Source organism: Wyeomyia smithii, chromosome 3, assembly GCF_029784165.1.
Source record: "Wyeomyia smithii strain HCP4-BCI-WySm-NY-G18 chromosome 3, ASM2978416v1, whole genome shotgun sequence".
In the NCBI taxonomy this organism is placed as follows: domain Eukaryota; kingdom Metazoa; phylum Arthropoda; class Insecta; order Diptera; family Culicidae; genus Wyeomyia; species Wyeomyia smithii.
In genome coordinates this window covers 84,953,513-84,973,082 of record NC_073696.1, presented here as the reverse complement: position 1 = coordinate 84,973,082, position 19,570 = coordinate 84,953,513, and the positions used below count along the sequence as shown (strand labels likewise).

Below are 19,570 nucleotides of genomic sequence, written 5' to 3'. Positions count from 1 at the left end.
CTAAAATAAAAGTATAAAATAAATTATTTTTTCTGCTCAGCTTTTTGGCATCAAGAGCGTTGAAAAACATTGCAAAAAACTAATTTTTATAATTAACTGTCGTAGAATAGTTGCGTATTTCAACTATTCCAATGAGGAATGTAATTTTGTTTAATCACCTTAGACAGTTTTGTTATAATCCTGAACCGCCGTGCGAGATTGTTAATGTTTTTCATCAAAACAAGTTTTGATCATGTTCAAACTAAGAATTAAATAAATTTATGTAATAATGAAAAACATCACTTCTCCGTGTCGCACCGTGTTTTCACCACGAAAAAAATTAGGAAACACCATCTTTGACTGATGAGAAGATCCTCTTAATTTTATAATCAATCCCATAAGATTGTGTTCGGTTTTGCAAAGTTTTGCAAGATGTTAATGTTATTGTGACACACACACCAACACATGATTGAAGTGAGCTTTTTCTTGCTCAAACAATAAAAAAAAACGATAGATTCCGCGAAAATCGAAAAATCTGTACACGTGATGGAAGTTTTGGCAGCTACCTACCTATATAAGAAACAGTTGTACAAACACAACGGGATATAAAAACTGAGCAGGTTTACAGAATTGCATCAGTTTCTATCAGAGTTTACTGAAGGAAGGAACAACCTACAATATATCAACATGAAAATCGTACTCGTTCTTGCGATGTTGTTGGCCGTAACCTTCGCCCTACCCAATGATGACCTGCAAGCACATATTAAAGCTATAGGTGAGGCCATCGAGAACAACCCGGAACTGGCCAATGGATGGTTGGGTGATGCCTGGAACTGGCTTAAGACCAACAAGGATGCCCTCGGAACCATTGCTGGAGGTGTTTTGAGTCTGTGAGTATTGGATGATAAGAGCACTGAATCTTTTAGGGCCAAAATAATGCCAATATTTTTTTCTGATTTGCAGCCGTTGAATGAAATCGAAAAAATCTTTGTTTTGAAAATAAATTTGCTTCTGGATAATAACTGTTGTTATAATTTATTCACTAGTGGAAACTTTATTTTATATAAAAATCGTGTGTTCATCTCATGGTGGTGAAACTTTCTAGGGATGTCTATCTGGTAAATTTTTTCTGTCTGTTGTGATTAGGATGGCGTAGACATTTAACTCGGATTTGCAAACGATGGTGGTTTTCGAAAACTTTACGGCTAATAGAAGTTGACATTCTATTGTTCCAACAACAGTTACTCTCTGTAATTTGAGTGTACCAAGGAGGACGCTTTATAATTTTTGTCAGAATCAGTGGCGTAGCGTAAATGGGTGACACCCGGGGCGGAAAATTGGGGGGTCACCCCCACCAGGTTGCAGTGAAATCATCGTGTTATCAACATTTGTGAGAGTTAGCATGTTCGTTTTCAGTTGCACTAAATCAACTCATTTATGAAAATTTGGTCGCGATCATACTCTTAGAAGCAAATTAATATAACTCTCGTGGGTTTCACCTCGACCGCCTCCTAATTGATAATAAATCTCACGGATGTAACCTTTTTGAAGGTGACAAGTCTGAAAATTTTCCTTATGGCTGTTACCCGGGGCAGACCGCCTCTAAGCCCCCCCCCCCTCCACGCTACGCTAGAGTGGTCAGAATGTTATGCTAAATTTTTTTGGAGCGTGTTCTTCCTTGTTGGATAATAACTTGATCAGATCGGTACAATATGCACATTACCAGTGTCAAACTATGATTGTGAAGCAAAAGTTTATTCTTTAAACAATGTTTAGGGTTTCTGTTGAGTTCCTGTTTGTATTCATATGCCTTTTGTAAGAGGTTTAAAACTTGAGCAATACAGCTTGATGAAAAAAATGAGAAATACTAAAAAAATAATCTATCTGAAAATTTAGGTGTACCAATTTGAACAAAAGGAAAATAGTATTATCATTGATATCAAATTTAGAAGACCGTAAAATTAACGTAAAATTAACGTTGACGTGACAATTTTCAACTGAGTAATGTACAAAAAATAGTATTACACTTTAATGCAAATTTGCGACAAATCTCAGTAAATTAGACGCCAAAATAACATGGAAATGTTACAAAATGGTGGAGTATTCCCCTGAATTGTTTCAAGATGAAGGTGCCACGTTGTGGACGATAGCGTTCGTCCTGAACCGAATCAAAAACTTATCATATATTATTGACCATAAGACTTTCTTTTTTTTAAAAATAGGTTAGATAATGACAACTTTCTCGAAATTCAGAAAATAATGATAATAAAAGTTATAAAAGTGTGCTCAGAATAAAGATAGTTGGTTGAAAAACCATTATATCATCTTTTGCAGCTAATCCCTTTTACACATAATTTCGACTTTCCCGATTGAACGGACCATAAATTATGGAAATTTTTTGAAATGTGTGATACGGGTACTGAAAACACGTGAAGTTTTTTCTGTTTTCAATAAATCCAATTTATTTTCAGGAACTTTAAACACGTACGTTGCCTAATGAATGTCCATGTTGATCCGTTAGATTCGTTTTTCAGCCTCTGTAAAGTGAACATATTGTTTTGTGAGTTCATAAGTACATACAATGTTTTAAACTTACGCGATTGCCATGACGCCTTTGGCAATACTTCCGATGGCTCCAGCGTTCTTCGTCACAAAACCAACAACATTACTGAACCATCCATGTGCTTGTTCCGGATCGATGTCAATGGCCTTCTGTAGTTCCAGCAGTTGGTTTGTTAGATCATCGTTGGCATAGGCGACAGCCATAAGCATAGCAAGAACTAGGATGAATTTCATTTTGATTTGTGCTTGTACCTGTACAGGAAGGAAACAACTGATGGTTCGCTTACAAATGGAATCCTATTATATACCAGTTTAGGTGAAGATTTGGCTGGCTTTCTGCACGTTTTCATCTGTTAGTTGTTTGCACATGTGTTGTGAGATAAATATCATATTCAGTTATTATTCTTCCACGTTGGCATTGATTTCAACAGAAAATTTTAAATGTTTCGTAGCCACAATTAGTTTGCCCAGATTATGTTTAAATAATTTAGCACAATTTTGTGTATTTTTACTCTTAAGCACAACTTTCCAGGGCGAATACAAACAAAATAAAGTATAAAATAATAACAATAGGTATAAGCCAATATTATTAACCTTTAATAATAATTAAGTACGTTTTCGTTGCAATTTCTGAACAATATTTTTTTTTGAATATTGCACGCTACATAAATGCCAAAAATTAATCCCGATTGCCCTGGACATTCTTACTCTGTCAAATTATTGTATTTCTTATAACTGCTACCGGCGAATCATCACCGAGAAATCTTATGTGCTAATGCTAACAGGTTTTGCAAACCATTGTAATGCATTTGCATTGTATCCGCAAGCAACATAGATGTTGTAAATTTACCAAAGCTATAGTAGAACATCATTAAACATTAATTTGAAGGGAGAAATAACCTACTGACAGAATTTATTGTTTTAGAAATTTTACCTATTGCATTGCAAGACGATGGTTTACCTCAGTTGAATAAAAATAATTTTTGCGATGTCGTAACTATACATCGAAATCACACTGTTGAAGTCATTACCAATCATTTTAAATAAGAGCAGATTCCATACCAATCATTTTAAATAAGAGCATATCCTCAACGTATGAGGAAAGTTTTGACAAATATTTCAAAACAGTTGTACAAACACAGTATGATATAAAAGTTTAGCAGGTTGACAGGAGTTGCATCAGTTTCTGACAGAGGTTCCTGAAGAAAGTACTGCAATTAATCAACATGAAATTCGTACTCGTTCTTGCGATGTTGTTGGCTGTAGCCTTCGCCCTTCCTACACCCAATGATGACCTGCATGCACAAATTAAAGCTATTGGTGAGGCCATCGAGAACAACCCGGAACTAGCCAATGGATGGTTGGGTGATGCCTGGAACTGGGTTAAGAACAACAAGGACGCCCTCGGAACCATTGCCAGTGGTATTTTGAATCTGTGAGTAGTAACTAGAACTACTGGACCGAAATACTCATGTAATATTTAATTTTTATTTACAGCAGCTGAATGAAATAAAACAATTTCTTTATATTGGAGAATGAAAATAAATGTGTTGTTGATAAGCAATACTTTAATATTTTTTTTCATTTTTGGACATTACTTACCTACGTTTACTTTTACGGCGACAGACCGATTGTCGATCCAATGCCGAATCCAGAATACGTCGCCATGTCCCTCGGTCTTGGGCTGCTATCCTCCAATCTTGCCTAACACTTATTTCGCGGGTATCCTCGTCGACAGCACACATTCAACGAGTGCTGGGCCTAACTCGAAGTCGACGGCCTCTATCGGGATTTCTGCTAAATATAGTCTTTGCTGGTCGTTCTTCCGGCATTCTAGCTACATGCCCGGCAGACTGGGACACGGTTATATGGAAAAAAAACGATTTTTTATTTTTATGCTCCCATGCACTTTTCGTGTTCCTTATGGGTCTAATGGGCATGCTGTAGCAGTGTTGATGAAAAAATTCAATGGTGAGCCGTTCGTCAGACATTCAATCAGTTTGGGGTGAATAACTTTTTCTACAAACATCGTTGCGCCTTACGGTCTTCAGAAGAGTTTTATACAAGAAAAAGGAACACGAAAAGTGCATGGGAGCTAAAACTAATTTTTTGTCCCATCCAAATGCCTAGCCCACTGCAACCTGCCGTTTTTGGCTAACCTCGTTATCTTATGGATTCATGTCATTTTTGGACATACTTTTTACATATTGAGCACGATGTCTCTGTCTTGTAACAAAACAAAAGAGGGTATCTGAATTCTTGTTTCGTCGTGGTTTGATCTAGGGGGACCGCCCATCTAGCGCCTTGTTTTATTGAAAAATACAAATAAGCACGTCTATCGTCGTGATCTGGTGAAAACTAAACCCTCTAGAGTCTAGACTCAAGTTAGTTTTAAGACGGACTTCGGTAAAATCTCTATGAATCTTTGTAAATATTTTATAAGTGCTTAGGCTGATACAAATTTCGAATTATTTTTATGTCCAAGGTTATCAAAGTTAGCAGAGGGGGTGGAAAAAAATACATAACACCGAGACGAAAAAAAATGAAATATATTTGATCAATTGAGCTTTTTGTTCTTCCCCTTCCAATATTCAAGATGAAGGGGGGGGGGGGGGGGTTGACATAAAATGAAAATAAAATTTGTAACGGCCTTATTGAAGCTTTTTATAGTTTTGACTGAAGCCCGCCTAAAGGCGGCATTGGACACTAGTGGGTTAAGTGAGATTGGTAAGCGCTACACAAAAATAGAAATCTACATTTCTCCCTTCCCTCTATACAACGATAAGCAACATCTAAACTACTGAAACTGCAAGGCAGCCGGGAAGGACGGCATTCCCGCCGAACTCCTCAAAGTCGGGAGCGAACAGCTGTATCGTGCCATCCATCGGATCATGCTGAGAGTGTGGTCTGATGAAGAACTGCCCTCGGACTGGTTGGAGGGTCTCATATGCCCGATCTACAAAAAAGGTCATCGCCTGGACTGTAGCAATTATCGGGGCATAACTCTTCTCAATACCGTGTACAAAATTCTCTCCTGCATCCTGTTCCACTGACTGAGGCCGTTGCAGGAGACCTTTGTTGGCAAGTACCAATGCGGTTTTCGAGGGGGACGCTCCACGACGGACCAAATGTTTACCTTGCGACAAATCCTCGAAAAATTTCGAGAATTCAACTTGCGGACGCACCATCGTATCATAGACTTCAGGGCAGCGTACGATTCAGTTAAGAGAAATGAGTTATGGCAGATTATGATCGAATATGGCTTCCCAACAAAGCTGATTAGGCTGATACGTGCCACCCTTGAAGGTTCTACATCAAGCGTCAGGATAGCTGGTGAGATATCGGACTCGTTCGTGACGCTAGATGGTTTGAAGCAGGGTGACGGGCTGTCGAACTTATTGCTCAACATCGCATTGGAAGGTGCTATACGGAGGGCTGGTGTGCAGAGAAGCGGCACCATCATTACGAAGTCGCACATGCTTCTCGGATTTGCGGACGATATCGACATCATTGGTATCAACCGTAGAGCTGTGGAAGAGGCCTTCGGACCTCTCAGGAGGGAAGCTGCGAGATTAGGGCTTGTCATAAACTCTGCCAAAACGAAATACATGGTGGCTGGCAGAGGGCGTGGTAGTCCGTCGGAGGTTGGTGCTGCGGTGGTGGTAGATGGGGAAACATTTGAAGTAGTCGACGAATTTATTTACCTGGGAACATTAGTGACATGTGACAACGAGGTTAGCCGTGAGATAAAGAGGCGGATAGCAGCCGCAAACAGGGCCTTTTACGGATTACGTAACCAGCTTAGGTCCCGCAGTCTGTAAATCCGTACTAAACTTGCACTCTATAAAACACTGCTTTTTCCGGTGGCTCTCTACGGCCATGAATCATGGACGCTGAAAGAGGCTGATCGGCGAGCTCTTGGTGTTTTTGAGCGTAGGATTTTGCGTTCAATTCTTGGCGGCAAACTAGAAAATGGTGTTTGGCGCAGACGCATGAACCATGAAGTGTACCAGGCATACAAATCGGCGGATATAGTCAAGCGGATAGAACACGGCAGGCTTCAGTGGGCTGGGCATGTAGCGAGAATGCCAGATGAGCGACAAGCGAAGGCTATATTTAGCAGGAATCCCGATAGAGGTCGTCGACTTCGGGGTAGACGTCGCACTCGTTGGATGTGTGCTGTCGTCGACATGGCGACGTATTCTGAATTCGGCACTGGATCAATAATCGATCTGCCGCCTTAAAAGTAAAGTAAAGTAAGTACTGTAGAATCCAGATTGAAGGAAGGGTACGTGGTGGGGAGCCTTAGAATAACTTACTTACTTAGAATAAACCCATGCTAAAAGTCCTTTGACAATCAAATGGCCTGATTCTACTAAAATTCGAACCCACGACCACCCGTTTACCAAAGCGGATTCTATAACCTTGCGGCTACGGAGCTCCCTCAAAAAATATCTGATGTGGCAAAAGAAGTGCGCCGTTCGTGACTACCGGGACTATAAACGCGGAAATCTACCTCAAGGAGTGTATACAGAAGCATCTGCTCCCTCTGTTGAAGCAACATGAGAGATCTACGAACATCTGGTCGGATCTAATAACACCACCACTATTCAAATTATGTCATGCAGTGGTATGAAGCATATACGAGTATTTTTTTTGTGTTTTCTGTGCTAAGAAAGTTAATTAACGGAAACATAACAAGATAGTAACAAATTTTTCTATAGTCTCGAAAATACTTTTATAAGTTTTGATGAATATTAGTTATTGAGCAGAAATTGCTAGTTATCGTTTGAACGAAAAAATGACGGTATATTTCCTTCTAGAGGTTCAAACTTCCCGATACCATCGAACAAACTTTGGATACATAGGAAGGTTGAGGATTATTTTGCCAAAATAATGAATTAAGGAAACCAAATGCTCGCTTCGAGGGTTAATATTCCCCAAATTACGTTTTAGTATTCAATGAATGAAAAGGTACCTCTTGTCGTCTTTCTTTACATTTGTGATATGAGTTCTAAAAGCAATGACGGAATGAGTTGCATTTTATCATACAAATAAAATTTATTTTGCACAATTTTAAACTCGTTTGCTGGATAATAACCTATTTAGACATCCGTTAGATCCGTTGCTTAGCCCCTGTGAATTAATAAAAAATATGAATTATTTATGAATATTTTTCATGATTTTAAAAATTTAGGCAATGAAAGGAATGAAAAATATAGTGTTAGTGAACTTACGCGATTGCAATGACGCCTTTGGCAATACTTCCGATGGCTCCAGCGTTCTTCGTCACAAAACCAACAACGTTACTGAACCATCCATGGGCCTGTTCCGGATCGATGTCGATGGCTTTCTGTAGTTCCAGCAACTGGTTTGTTAAGTCATCGTTGGCATAGGCGACAGCCATAAGCATAGCAAGAACTAGGATGAATTTCATGTCGATTTCGTACTCGTATCCGTACAGAGACCCGGAGTAAACAACTGATGGTTCTTTGCGAATGGGGTCCTATTATATACCAACTTTGGTAAACTTTGACAGGCTCAGATTTTGTGTCACTGTATTGGTTATCGTATCATTGGTGGTTTTTCTGTGAAGAAGTCTGCACGTTTTCATCTGTTGGTTGTTTACTCATATGGTGTGATGTTCTTCCGGGAATTGATTCCAACAAATCATTTCAAACGGTTTGTAACCTGTTTCCTAATGTTTTTGACAGAAAATATTTTCTGCGGTATATCAATTACCTTGTAACAATTTTTCAAATTCTGAACCTTATTCCATGGATGCGTTTTGGTTTTGAACTAGGTATGATAAGCGTGAGTTTTTTGTTTGTTACCTTCAAACATAATTTAGTGCATTTTGTGTGTATTTATTAAAAATTTTCAGTTCTTATACAAACTACATAACATAATGGCAATGTAACATGAATCACTAGTAATGTAATTTTATAATACAATCTGAGGTTTTATCATGCATCAAAAACACATTGTTTAATTAAGCCTCAATCCTAACACATTAACAAATATTTCGACTAATAGCAGATTCCGTCAAAAACAGTATGTCTACTATAACGTATGAGGAAGGCTTTGGCAAGTAATTTAAAACAGTTGTACAAACACAGTGTGATATAAAAGTTTAACAGGTTGGCAGTAATGGCATCATTTTCATTCAGAGGTACCTGAAGGAAGTACTACAATTAATCAACATGAAATTCGTACTCGTTCTTGCGATGCTGTTGGCCGTAGCCTTCGCCCTACCTACACCCAATGATGATCTGCATGCACAAATCAAAGCTATAGGTGAGGCCATCGAGAACAACCCGGAACTAGCCAATGGATGGTTGGGTAATGCCTGGAACTGGGTTAAGAACAACAAGGACGCCCTCGGATCCATTGCTGGCGGTATTTTGAGTCTGTGAGTATTGATAAGTACACTTGAACTTTGGAGCCGAAATAATCATAATATTTTTCTTTTTCATTTGCAGTGGTTAAATGAAATCCAAATAATTCCTTTTATGAAGACTGCAAATAAATGTGCCTTTGATAATTATTACTGTGATAATTTATTCATTAGTGAACATACTTTTTACATATGAGGTTCGATAATACCGATGAAATCCGTGGGAAGTGTCAGAAAAGTGAAGTTATTTTAATAAGGTCAGCATCGTACTTCGAGACTAGCTGGAAAGTTATCTTTCTGCATGCAGTCGAAAAAGGGGTTTAATTCTTTCGCGGGTTTTCGTGGCCCTTAAGAAATAAAATTGGAGTACAAAATGACTTCCCCTTTTCTGACAAGTAGGTTTAAATCCCTACGAACGATAAGTACTAATTGCGATAGCAAACAAATCCTAACAATTAAAATTACAAATTTATAACAGTGTTGAGAAGTCACCATTTGTGATTGGACACACATACTCATTACTTACTAATATTTATCATAAATACTTAAGCTATCTTTATCTCCCAGATGGTCTCGAGGTACGATGCTGGCCTAACAAGCCAATCGTCGTAGGTTCGAGTCTCGGCTCGGGAGAGACTGTTAGTGTCAGTAGGATCGAAGTGCTAGCCCCACAATTGTCCTGTACACTAAACAGTCGGCTGCGAAGTCTGTGTATAACTAAAACAGAAGGTCGAGTTCCGAATCGGAATGTAGCACCAAGGCTTTTTTTACTTAAGCTACTAACAAATCCCCCCCTTAAAAAAAAGAGTACAAAATGACTTACCTTTCACAAAAATTTTGTAAAAGCACCCTTATTCCCAATTTTTCATGTGTTGTGATCCGAGTGTCTACGTGATTTTTTTTCATAACATTTATTTGACACGGCACAATACATAATAATGTTTTACGGAGCCAATTATATCTAGTGTCTTACTTTATAAAAGTATCTTAAAAACTAAGAGGCAAGTTTTTTATTTTCGCTGCCGACTACGAGCCAAAATTAAATCTAAAATTAAAACTAATTTGCGTTTTGAAGTCAGTGATTTGTTGTTGAGGACGACATGATGTTCTTTAAACAGCCAAAACAATCAGCAGCATATGTGTTATATTCTGCTGAACCAAGACACGACCAGGAAATAAGGTTTCTCGGGCGAGGTATCGTGCGAGGTCTAGTTGCTAATTCAGAATCGGGGGTCCAAACGTGTTCTTGCCGTTAAGTTGAAAGTAGGCGGAAGGGAGTGGGACTATACAGGGGCGTGGATGGATTTTAGGAAAACGTATATGAGGGACATGTAGGGAAAGTCACGACTCGTCAAGACATCAGGACAGGAACAGCTGGCCGTCTACCTCCGGCCTGCAGGGAAGCTACTAATTTAGACATGGCGTCACGGTGTACAGGGCATGACCAAACAACGTGCTCTATGTCGTGATAACCTTCACTACAGGCACAGATACCACTTCCTTCGAGCCCAACACGACGGAGATGCGCGTCAAATCTATAGTGATTGGACATAAGCCGGGACATCACGCAAATGAAATCCCGACCTACATCCAACCCCTTGAACCACGGGTTCGTCGATACCTTGGGGATTATGGAATGTAACTACCTTCCCAGTTCCTTTTTAGTCCATGAACTTTGCCGACTGATGATCGTATTCTGACGTACAAATGCGAAAAATTCATTAAAGGCCATTGGTCTTTCATAAATGTCACAGTTTGTTGCGCCCACCTTAGCCAAAGAGTCCGCTTTCTCATTGCTCGGTATCGAGCAGTGAGAAGGGACCCACGCTAAGGTAATCTGAAAGGATTTTTTGGATGAAGCACTCAAATGTTCCCGTATTTTCCCCAAGAAATATGGAGAGTGCTCAACATCTTTCATCGATCGGAGAGCCTCAATGGAACTTAGACTGTCCGTAAAGATGAAATAATGGTCCGTGGGCATTTTTTCGATAATCCCTAGGGTGTACTGAATTGCAGCTAATTCAGCGACGTAAACAGAAGCAGGATTATCGAGCTTTTGGGAGACGGTTAAATTGTTATTGAAGATACCGAAGCCAGTGGACCCATCGAGAAGTGATCCGTCAGTGTAGAACATATTGTCGCAGTTGATGTTTCGATATTTATTGAAAAAAAATTTGGGGATCTGCTGCACGCGTAAATGATCCGGGATACCACGAGTTTCTTCTATCATGGAAGTGTTGAAAAACACAGTGGAATCAGAAGTATTAAATAAACTGACACGATTTGGAATATTCGAAGAAAGGTTAATATTTTGGGAAATGTGATTGAAATACAATGTCATAAAACGGGTTCGAGAATTGAGTTCGATTAACCTTTCAAAATTTTCAATCACAGAACGGTTCAAGACCTCACATTTAATAAGAATACGAGAAGACAGGCTTCAGAAGCGGGTTTTCAATGATAGAACTCCAGTTAAGACCTCCAGACTCATCGTATGGGTCGACTGCATGCAACCTAAGACGAGACGCAAACAACGATATTCTATTCGCTCCAGTTTGATCAAATGTGTGTTTGCTGCGGAGCGGAAGCAGAAACCCCCGTACTCAATAACAGACAATATCGTTGTTTGGTAAAGCCTTATAAGGTCTCCTGGGTGGGCTCCCCACCATGATCCGGTTATTGTACGAAGAAAATTCACTCTTTGCTGGAATTTCTTCATGAGATACCTAACATGGCAACCCCAGGTGCCTTTGGAGTCGAACCAGACACCAAGATACTTGTGTACCAAAACCTGAGAGATCGTTTTACCCTTTAACTGTGGCTGGAGCTAAGCAGGTTCATGCTTCCTAGAAAAAACTACTATCTCAGTCGTCTCCTGAAAGAATTCGATACCTAGCTGTAGAGCCTAAGCAGACAAATTGTCCAAGGTATCTTGCAACGCTCCTCGCGAATCGGCAGCTTTGGCTCCTGTAACAGAGACCACGCTGTCGTCGGCAAGTTGTCTTATCGTGCATGAATTTGCCAGACATTCGTCAAAGTCATTTACATAAAAAATGTAAAGAAGGGGACTTAAATATGAGCCCTGGGGTAGACCCATGTAGCTAATGCGAAAAGTTGCCAAATCGCCATGCGCAGACGCCATTTGTTTTTTGCGAGCAAACGCCAGCTGAATATCTGTTGAAAGCAACGCAAAACAATCATTCGTCCTTCTGGCACGGCGGAAACCAAATTGAGTATCTGATAGTAGACCATTTTATTCGACCCAGTGGTCTAAACGACGGAGTATCATTTTTCCCATCAATTTCCGGATACAGGATAGCATTGCAATCGGCCTATAAGAGTTGTGATCAGAGGCTGGTTTTCCCGGTTTTTGGATGGCGATCACCTTCACTTGCCTCCAATCCTGCGATACAATGTTTTGCTCCAGGAACTTATTGAACAAGTTCAACAAGCGCCTCTTGGCATTGCCGGGTAGATTTTTCAACAAGTTGAATTTGATTCTATCTAACCCAGGCGCGTTATTGTTACAGGACAGGAGGGCAACTGAAAATTCTGCCATCGTTCTATCGCGTCGTGGCCCGGAGACGCATCGCGAATAATGTTTTGCTCAGGAACAGAGTCCGGACATACTTTCCTGGCAAAATCAAATATCCACCTACTTGAAGACTCTTCGCTTTCGTTGACCGTTACGCGATTACACATTCTTCTGGCTGTGTTCCAAAGAGTGCTCATCCAAATCGATGTCTCCCTCGACGTCTCGTTTACGAACCGACGCCAGTAACTGTGTTTCTTTGCTTTAGCCAAGCTTTTAAACTTGGGATCAAGCTCCGAATAACGTTTAAAGTCGCCGGCCTTGTCTTTATCCCGGAAGATCAGAAACGCGTCGGATATTTGCGTGTAGACATCAGAGCACTCTTTGTCCCACCACGGAGTGGGAGGCCGTTTTTGATCGTTACGCCGAGATATTTCTTCGTTTGGGCTTGCAACGCGGCGTCGAGAATCCATCCCGCAAGAAGGTTGTATTCATAAAGTGGTGGATGATGTTGAATTGACTCGACCGCTTTTGAAATCATTTCCTCGTATAGCTTCCAATCGATGATCCGTGTGAGGTCATACGGAATGTCAATTGGTCGCATGCGTAATTGAAATAAGAATAGGCAAATGGTCGCTACCGTGAGGATGGAGGATTACCTTCCATGTGTTATCCAGCCGTACCGACGTCGAACATAAAGATAGATCCAAAGCGCTTGGGCGTGCTGGAGGTTTCGGGACACGTGTCATTTCACCTTCAAAAAACAGTCATGTTTAAAACAGTCATGTCGAAGTCATCGCAAGGGTTATAGATTAAAGAGGAGCGGTTATCATTAGAAGAGGAACCTCAAGTCACGTCATGAGAGGTAAAATCTGTCAAAATCAAACGGTGCAAGGGAAGAAGTTCTAATAAATCAAAGAGCAGCCGTTGCCCAACCTGTGCTCTGGGGGGAATATATATTGAGGAAATACAAAGCTCTTTACCTTGTATTGTCATTTGACATGCGACGACTTCGATGCCTGGAATCGATGGGAGGTTAATACGATAGAAGGAATAGTACTTCCTAATCCCTTGAAGTACTCCTCCAAATGAGGTGTCTCGATCAAGGCGAATCATATTAAAATCATGATGTATAAAGACATGGTGTAACGGTAGGTCAAAAGCTGAATCGGCCATATTGGAAAAAAAATGCCAGCGAGTAGGTTTGTTGATAAACAACTAGGGCATAAAAATTATCGCATCTCATAATATATCATTTGGATGCATTTAAATCATGAATATGGCGATGCTACATACCTTGTTATTAGATTTTATTAATTTAAGAAACAGTTTCCACCTTAAAACACCTGAATTTGAGGTATTCAATTGCCTAGTTAGTAAGTATATATCAAAAAACACGAAGAAGTTATTCGCTATTGCAAATTGATGCTTCGTCTTCGTTTCGCAAAGAGAAAATGCATAGCATTTGTTTTTATTTTTCAATACTTAAAATGAATCAATTTTTGGTAAAATACTTCTACAATTCCACTGTAAAACAGAGATAGAATCCTTCAGATGAGCAGATGAATTAGCCATCGAAGGATACGATCGCTGCAAGGAAAGGCCATTGAGCAGTCAACTGCTTCAAAAATGATCTAACTGTTGGAAGGAATGCTGTAAGAAAACTTTAATTGGATCGGGTACATTGAAAGTTTCAAAAAGTATGTATGAAAATTTAACCAATCCAGCATTTGATTAATCAACTGGATGAGCTGGGAACTCCTTCTGGGACTTTAAATTTGCAAGCCCAGGAGGAGTTTGCTTCGGTTTTTTCGTTGCACTTTTAAGTTAGTTTGACCATTCATTTCACTTTGGGAAATCTTAGAACCTTTTCGGGGAAGTTTAAGAGAGGAAATATTTTACCTCTTTCTGGACTCCCCAGGATTGGCAAAGGATGTTCCCGCTGGTGAATCGTCAGAATTGGTTTCATCAGAGGACAACAGATCGAAGGGGTTCGTAGTAACGGGAGAAGTGGTTGCGGTCTTCTTCAGTATGTCAGCGTAGGAACGCTTTTTTTTTTTTTTTTTTAAGGGGGGATTTGTTAGTAGCTTAAGTATTTATGATAAATATTAGTAAATAATGAGTATGTGTGTCCAATCACAAATGGTGACTTCTCAACACTGTTAGAAATTTGTAATTTTAATTGTTAGGATTTGTTTGCTTTCGCAATTAGGACTTATCATTCGTAGGGATTTAAACCTACTTGTCAGAAAAGGGGAAGTAAACTTACAACTAACTTAATTGCTAACTTATTGGCTATAAAGAGAGCTTATCGTAGCAATTGAGGATTGCAACGATTTTTGTCGAAAATTGTTAATAATTTTATTTGACATAGCTTCTAATGGTTCAACACCAGTAAGTCTATGTAATTCGAGTGTACCAAACCAAGGAGGACGCTTCAAAATCATTTTCAGAATTTTATTCTGAATCCTTTGGAGCGTTTTCTTCCTTGTTGAACAGCAACTTGACCAGATCGGTACAGCATAAAGCATTGCTGGTCTAAAAATTTGTTTGTAAATCAAAAGTTTGTTCTTTAAACAAAGTTTAGAATTCCTGTTAATGAGAGGATATAAACATCTCGTATATTTGATGCACTTGGCTTGTATACTCTCAATGTGCTCTTTGAAAATAAGTTTTTTATCATAAATTAGTCCCAAGTACTTAACCTTGTCGGACCAACTTAAAATAACCCCATTCATCTTGACAACGTGATTATTGATTGGCTTGAGGAAAGAAGCCCTAGGCTTATGCGGAAAAATTATCATTTGAGTTTTAGAAGCATTGGGAGAGATTTTCCACTTTTGCAAGTAGGAAGAAAAAATATCTAAACTTTTCTGCAATCGACTGCATATGACACGAAGACTTTTTCCTTTTACGGAAATGCTTGTGTCATCGCAGAACAATGACTTTGTGCATCCTGGAGGCAAATCAGGAAGATCTGAAGTGAATATGTTGTACAGGACTGGACCCAAGACTGAACCTTGAGGCACACCTGCTCTGACAGGAAATCTATCAGATTTTGAATTCTGATAGACAACCTGCAGAGTTCGATCAGTAAGATAATTTTTTAAAATTTTGATTAGGAAAATTGGAAAATTAAAAGTTTGCAATTTCGCAATCAAACCTTTATGCCAAACACTGTCGAATGCTTTTTCTATGTCTAAAAGAGCAGCTCCAGTGGAATAACCTTCAGATTTGTTAGCTCGTATCATATTAGTAACTCTGAGCAATTGATGAGTTGTGGAATGCCCATGGCGAAATCCAAACTGTTCATTTGCAAAAATTGAATTTTCGTTGATGTGTGACATCATTCTGTTAAGAATAACTCTCTCAAACAGTTTACTTATTGAAGAAAGCAAACTGATTGGTCGATAACTTGAAACTTCAGCTGGATTCTTATCCGGTTTTAAAATGGGAGTAATTTTTGCATTTTTCCATAATTTGGGAAAATATGCAATTTTGAAGCAGCAATTGAAAATTTTCACTAAAAAATCCATTGTGCTCTCAGGGAGATGTTTGATTAGTATATTAAAGATTCCATCGTCACCAGGTGCTTTCATATTTTTGAAATTTTTAATAATTGATTTAATCTCATTCAAGTTAGTTTCAATTATTTCTGCAGGTAAAAAATTCTGGGAAGAAATTAAATCAAATTGACGTGTGACTTCATTTTCAATTGGACTCACAAAATTCAAATTTGAGTTATGAACACTCTCAAACTGCTGAGCAAGTCTTTGAGCCTTTTGTTCATTGGATACAAGAAAACGTTCACCATCTTTTAAAACTGGAATAGGCTTTGAAGGTTTCTTAAGAATCTTCGACAGCTTCCAAAATGGTTTTGAATATGGTTTCAATTTTTCAACTTTAGTCTCAAAATTTTGATTTCTCAGAAGAGTAAATCTATGTTTAATCTCTTTCTGTAAATCTTTATAAATAGTTTTAAAAACAGGGTCACGAGAACGTTGATATTGACGTCTGCGGACATTTTTCAAACGAATTAGAAGTTGAAGATTTTCGTCAATTATTGGTGAATCAAATTTCACTTGAGCCTTTGGAACAGAATAATTCCTGGCATCAACAATTGCACATTTTAATGCTTCCAAAGCGGAATCAATATTCACTTCGTTTTGCAAATCAAGCTCATTATTGAAATTTCTCTCAATATGAGTTTTGTATCTTTCCCAATTAGCCTTGTTATAATTAAAAACAGAGCTCATAGGGTTTAAAACTGATTCATGGGATAAAGAAAAAGTTATTGGAAGATGGTCAGAATCAAAGTCAGCATGTGTGATCAAATCACTACATACATGACTTTGATCTGTTAGCACCAAATCAATTGTTGAAGGGTTTCTTACAGAAGAAAAGCATGTAGGACTATTCGGAGACAAAATAGAATAGTATCCTGAAGAACAATCATTGAATAAAATTTTGCCATTGGAATTACTTTGAGAATTATTCCATGAACGATGTTTAGCGTTAAAATCGCCGATTATGAAAAATTTCGAACGATTTCTGGTGAGTTTTTGTAAATCACCTTTAAAATAATTTTTGAGCTCGCGTGTGCATTGAAATGGTAAATATGCTGCGGCAATAAATAAAATCCCAAGTTCAGTTTGAACTTCAATTCCCAAAGTTTCAATAACTTTCGTCTCAAGATGGGGAAGAGCACGATGTTTGATTCGGCGATGAATAACAATTGCAACTCCACCGCCGGAACCCTGAATCCTATCATATCTATGAACCACGTAATTGGGATCATATTTTAATTTTATATTAGGTTTCAAAAATGTTTCAGTAATAATTGCAATATGCACATTATTTACTGTTAAAAAATTAAAAAGCTCATTCTCATTGGCCTTCAATGAGCGAGCATTCCAATTTAATATTTTAATTGTTTTATTTAAAATCATTGCTAAATTTTAAATTAGAAACAATTTTAATAGTAAAATTTGTGCCTATTTGAATGGCTTCAAACATTGATTTTGCCTGCAACATGGCGTTCATAAGATCGAACATTGCCTGTTGCAGAAAAGAAAGTTTACCTGCCGTAATAGGCCCCAGGCAGTTGACATTAGAAAAAATATTTTCGGCAGCAATATTAGCTGGAGTAATAGGTGTACAATTATTTTCTAGCGTGTTTTGCTTACCCATATTAACGGTCATTTTCGAACTACCAACACTAGGCGGTATAATGTTCGAACTACCTGTAACCTGTGCATAAGTTAAACGGGTATGCAAAGGAGTAGGTAAACTATGCGTCACTGGTACGCTTGGAGAATTTTGTTTTGAAGTTGGTTTTAATTGAGAAATTGAATTTTGTTTACCTTGCCTTGCCTTAACAATTGCTAAACGGACTGGGCATTGATAAAAATTCGACATATGGTTGCCGTTACAATTCGCACAGCGAAAATTTTTACTCTCTTTCACAGGACATGTGTCCTTTGTGTGAGAAGAGTCTCCACAAATGAGGCATTTTTGGTCCATGTTACAGAACTTTGAACCATGGCCATAACGTTGGCAAATACGGCATTGGGTGATATGCTTTTCACCTCCGCCAAACTTTCGATATAATTCCCATTTTACACGCACGTTATATAAAGCATGTGCTTTTTCAAAAAATTTTAAGGTATTAACCTCACTGCGGTTAAAATGAATTAAATAATTTACAAGGGAAATTCCAGTTCGCTGACTGTTTTCGCCTCGTGATTTTTGTTTCATTAGAATTACTTGGGTAGGGGCTATGCCAAGTAATTCTGTTAAAGTAAGTTTGATCTCATCAACGGTTTGATCGTTGGTGAGACCTTTCAAGACAACCTTGAACGGCTTGGCGTTCTTGGTGTCATATGTAAAAAATTTGTACATCTTGTCAGTTAAATACTGAACAAGACGATCACGACCCTTTACTGAGTCGGCTAATAAGCGGCATTCACCTCTACGGCCAATTTGATAGGTAACTTTAACGTCAGAAACAAACGTTGAAAGTTCCTTTTTGAATATATTAAATTCAGAAGAAATAGTTACCACAATAGGTGGAACTTTCTCCTTTTTTAAAGATTTTATATTTTGTATAGTTTCATTATTGGTAACTTCCATTTCACCAGCTTCTTGCTCAGGCAAAATATCAAAAGGATTGTCACTACAGACACTCGATGTGTCAGAAAGAGATGCCTCTCTTTTCCTCCCCGCAGCGATGCGAGGTTTCTTTTTCCGTCCAGCCATTTCAGGTGATACGAAAAAAGTTAAAACAAATGTTAAATTCAAAAGTAGGTAGTCTTGAGAAAGACTGATGGGAAATAACTTTCAGGTAGTCTTTAAAAGACACACTGACAAAACACAAACTTTGAAGCTATAGGCAGTCAAAGACCAGTCCACAAGCAACCGAAAAAACGTCTGATCTGTAGGACAGTTCAAGACGCACTGAGCGTAGGAACGCTTTGAACGCTCTTTGAGAGACCGTTTTATTTATTCCTGCGCTGCATGTACACCGCACATGCCGGGAGCTCATGCAGATTTTCCCCGCAGTGAATACACTTTTCAGCGTTAACACTGCAAGAATCTTCCGCATGAGTCTCCTCACTCTTGCCACAACGTGCCTTATTACAGCAGTAGGCGGCTGTATGGCCTAACTGCTTGCAATTCAGGCAGTTCATGATGCGGGCACGTAGAGCCTCACAGGGAGACGAACCCGATGGATCGTGATGTGGCTTGGAAGTGCAGATCCGGCGAACGTAACCCGAAACGAGTCTGACGGAGTGTATACTTTTTTCCACCGACAAGCGATACCGACCGCAATTGCCTGCAGTCGAGCACCTTCACACCAGGACATTTGCTATTCTTAAAGAACGCGGTAGCACTTTCCAGAATGCACTCGGAGGACAGACTCAAATCGCTCACGACACCGTCGATCTCCACGTCTCTAGCGGGTACATAGACACGGTATTCCCGTGTAAAGAACTCGGAGCAAGCTATATCATTGGCCTCTTTAAGGTTATTGACCACGACACGGAGCTTGTTCGGCCTGATTTTTGAAATTTTTGTCACAGCTTTAAAGTGCGACGTTA

At 39.0% G+C, this 19,570-nt stretch overlaps 5 long non-coding RNA genes across 5 annotated transcripts; 3 read left to right on the top strand and 2 right to left on the bottom strand.

Annotated features, from left to right (window-relative positions):
- Positions 1-627: 627 nt before the first annotated feature.
- On the top strand, positions 628-1,001 carry LOC129732791 (uncharacterized). Its single transcript, XR_008729352.1, has 2 exons — positions 628-869; positions 943-1,001. It is a non-coding gene; the product is annotated as an uncharacterized LOC129732791 (long non-coding RNA).
- A 1,413-nt stretch (positions 1,002-2,414) lies between these two features.
- LOC129732748 (uncharacterized) lies at positions 2,415-2,811 on the bottom strand. Its single transcript, XR_008729345.1, has 2 exons — positions 2,576-2,811; positions 2,415-2,516 (listed from the first exon to the last, which is right to left on the bottom strand). It is a non-coding gene; the product is annotated as an uncharacterized LOC129732748 (long non-coding RNA).
- An 884-nt stretch (positions 2,812-3,695) lies between these two features.
- LOC129732833 (uncharacterized) lies at positions 3,696-4,113 on the top strand. The gene is made up of 2 exons (XR_008729361.1): positions 3,696-3,976; positions 4,039-4,113. It is a non-coding gene; the product is annotated as an uncharacterized LOC129732833 (long non-coding RNA).
- Positions 4,114-7,577: 3,464 nt separating this feature from the next.
- LOC129732699 (uncharacterized) lies at positions 7,578-8,026 on the bottom strand. Its single transcript, XR_008729318.1, has 2 exons — positions 7,779-8,026; positions 7,578-7,677 (listed from the first exon to the last, which is right to left on the bottom strand). It is a non-coding gene; the product is annotated as an uncharacterized LOC129732699 (long non-coding RNA).
- Positions 8,027-8,679: 653 nt separating this feature from the next.
- LOC129732694 (uncharacterized) lies at positions 8,680-9,088 on the top strand. Its single transcript, XR_008729316.1, has 2 exons — positions 8,680-8,953; positions 9,024-9,088. It is a non-coding gene; the product is annotated as an uncharacterized LOC129732694 (long non-coding RNA).
- The last annotated feature ends 10,482 nt before the right edge of the window (positions 9,089-19,570 follow it).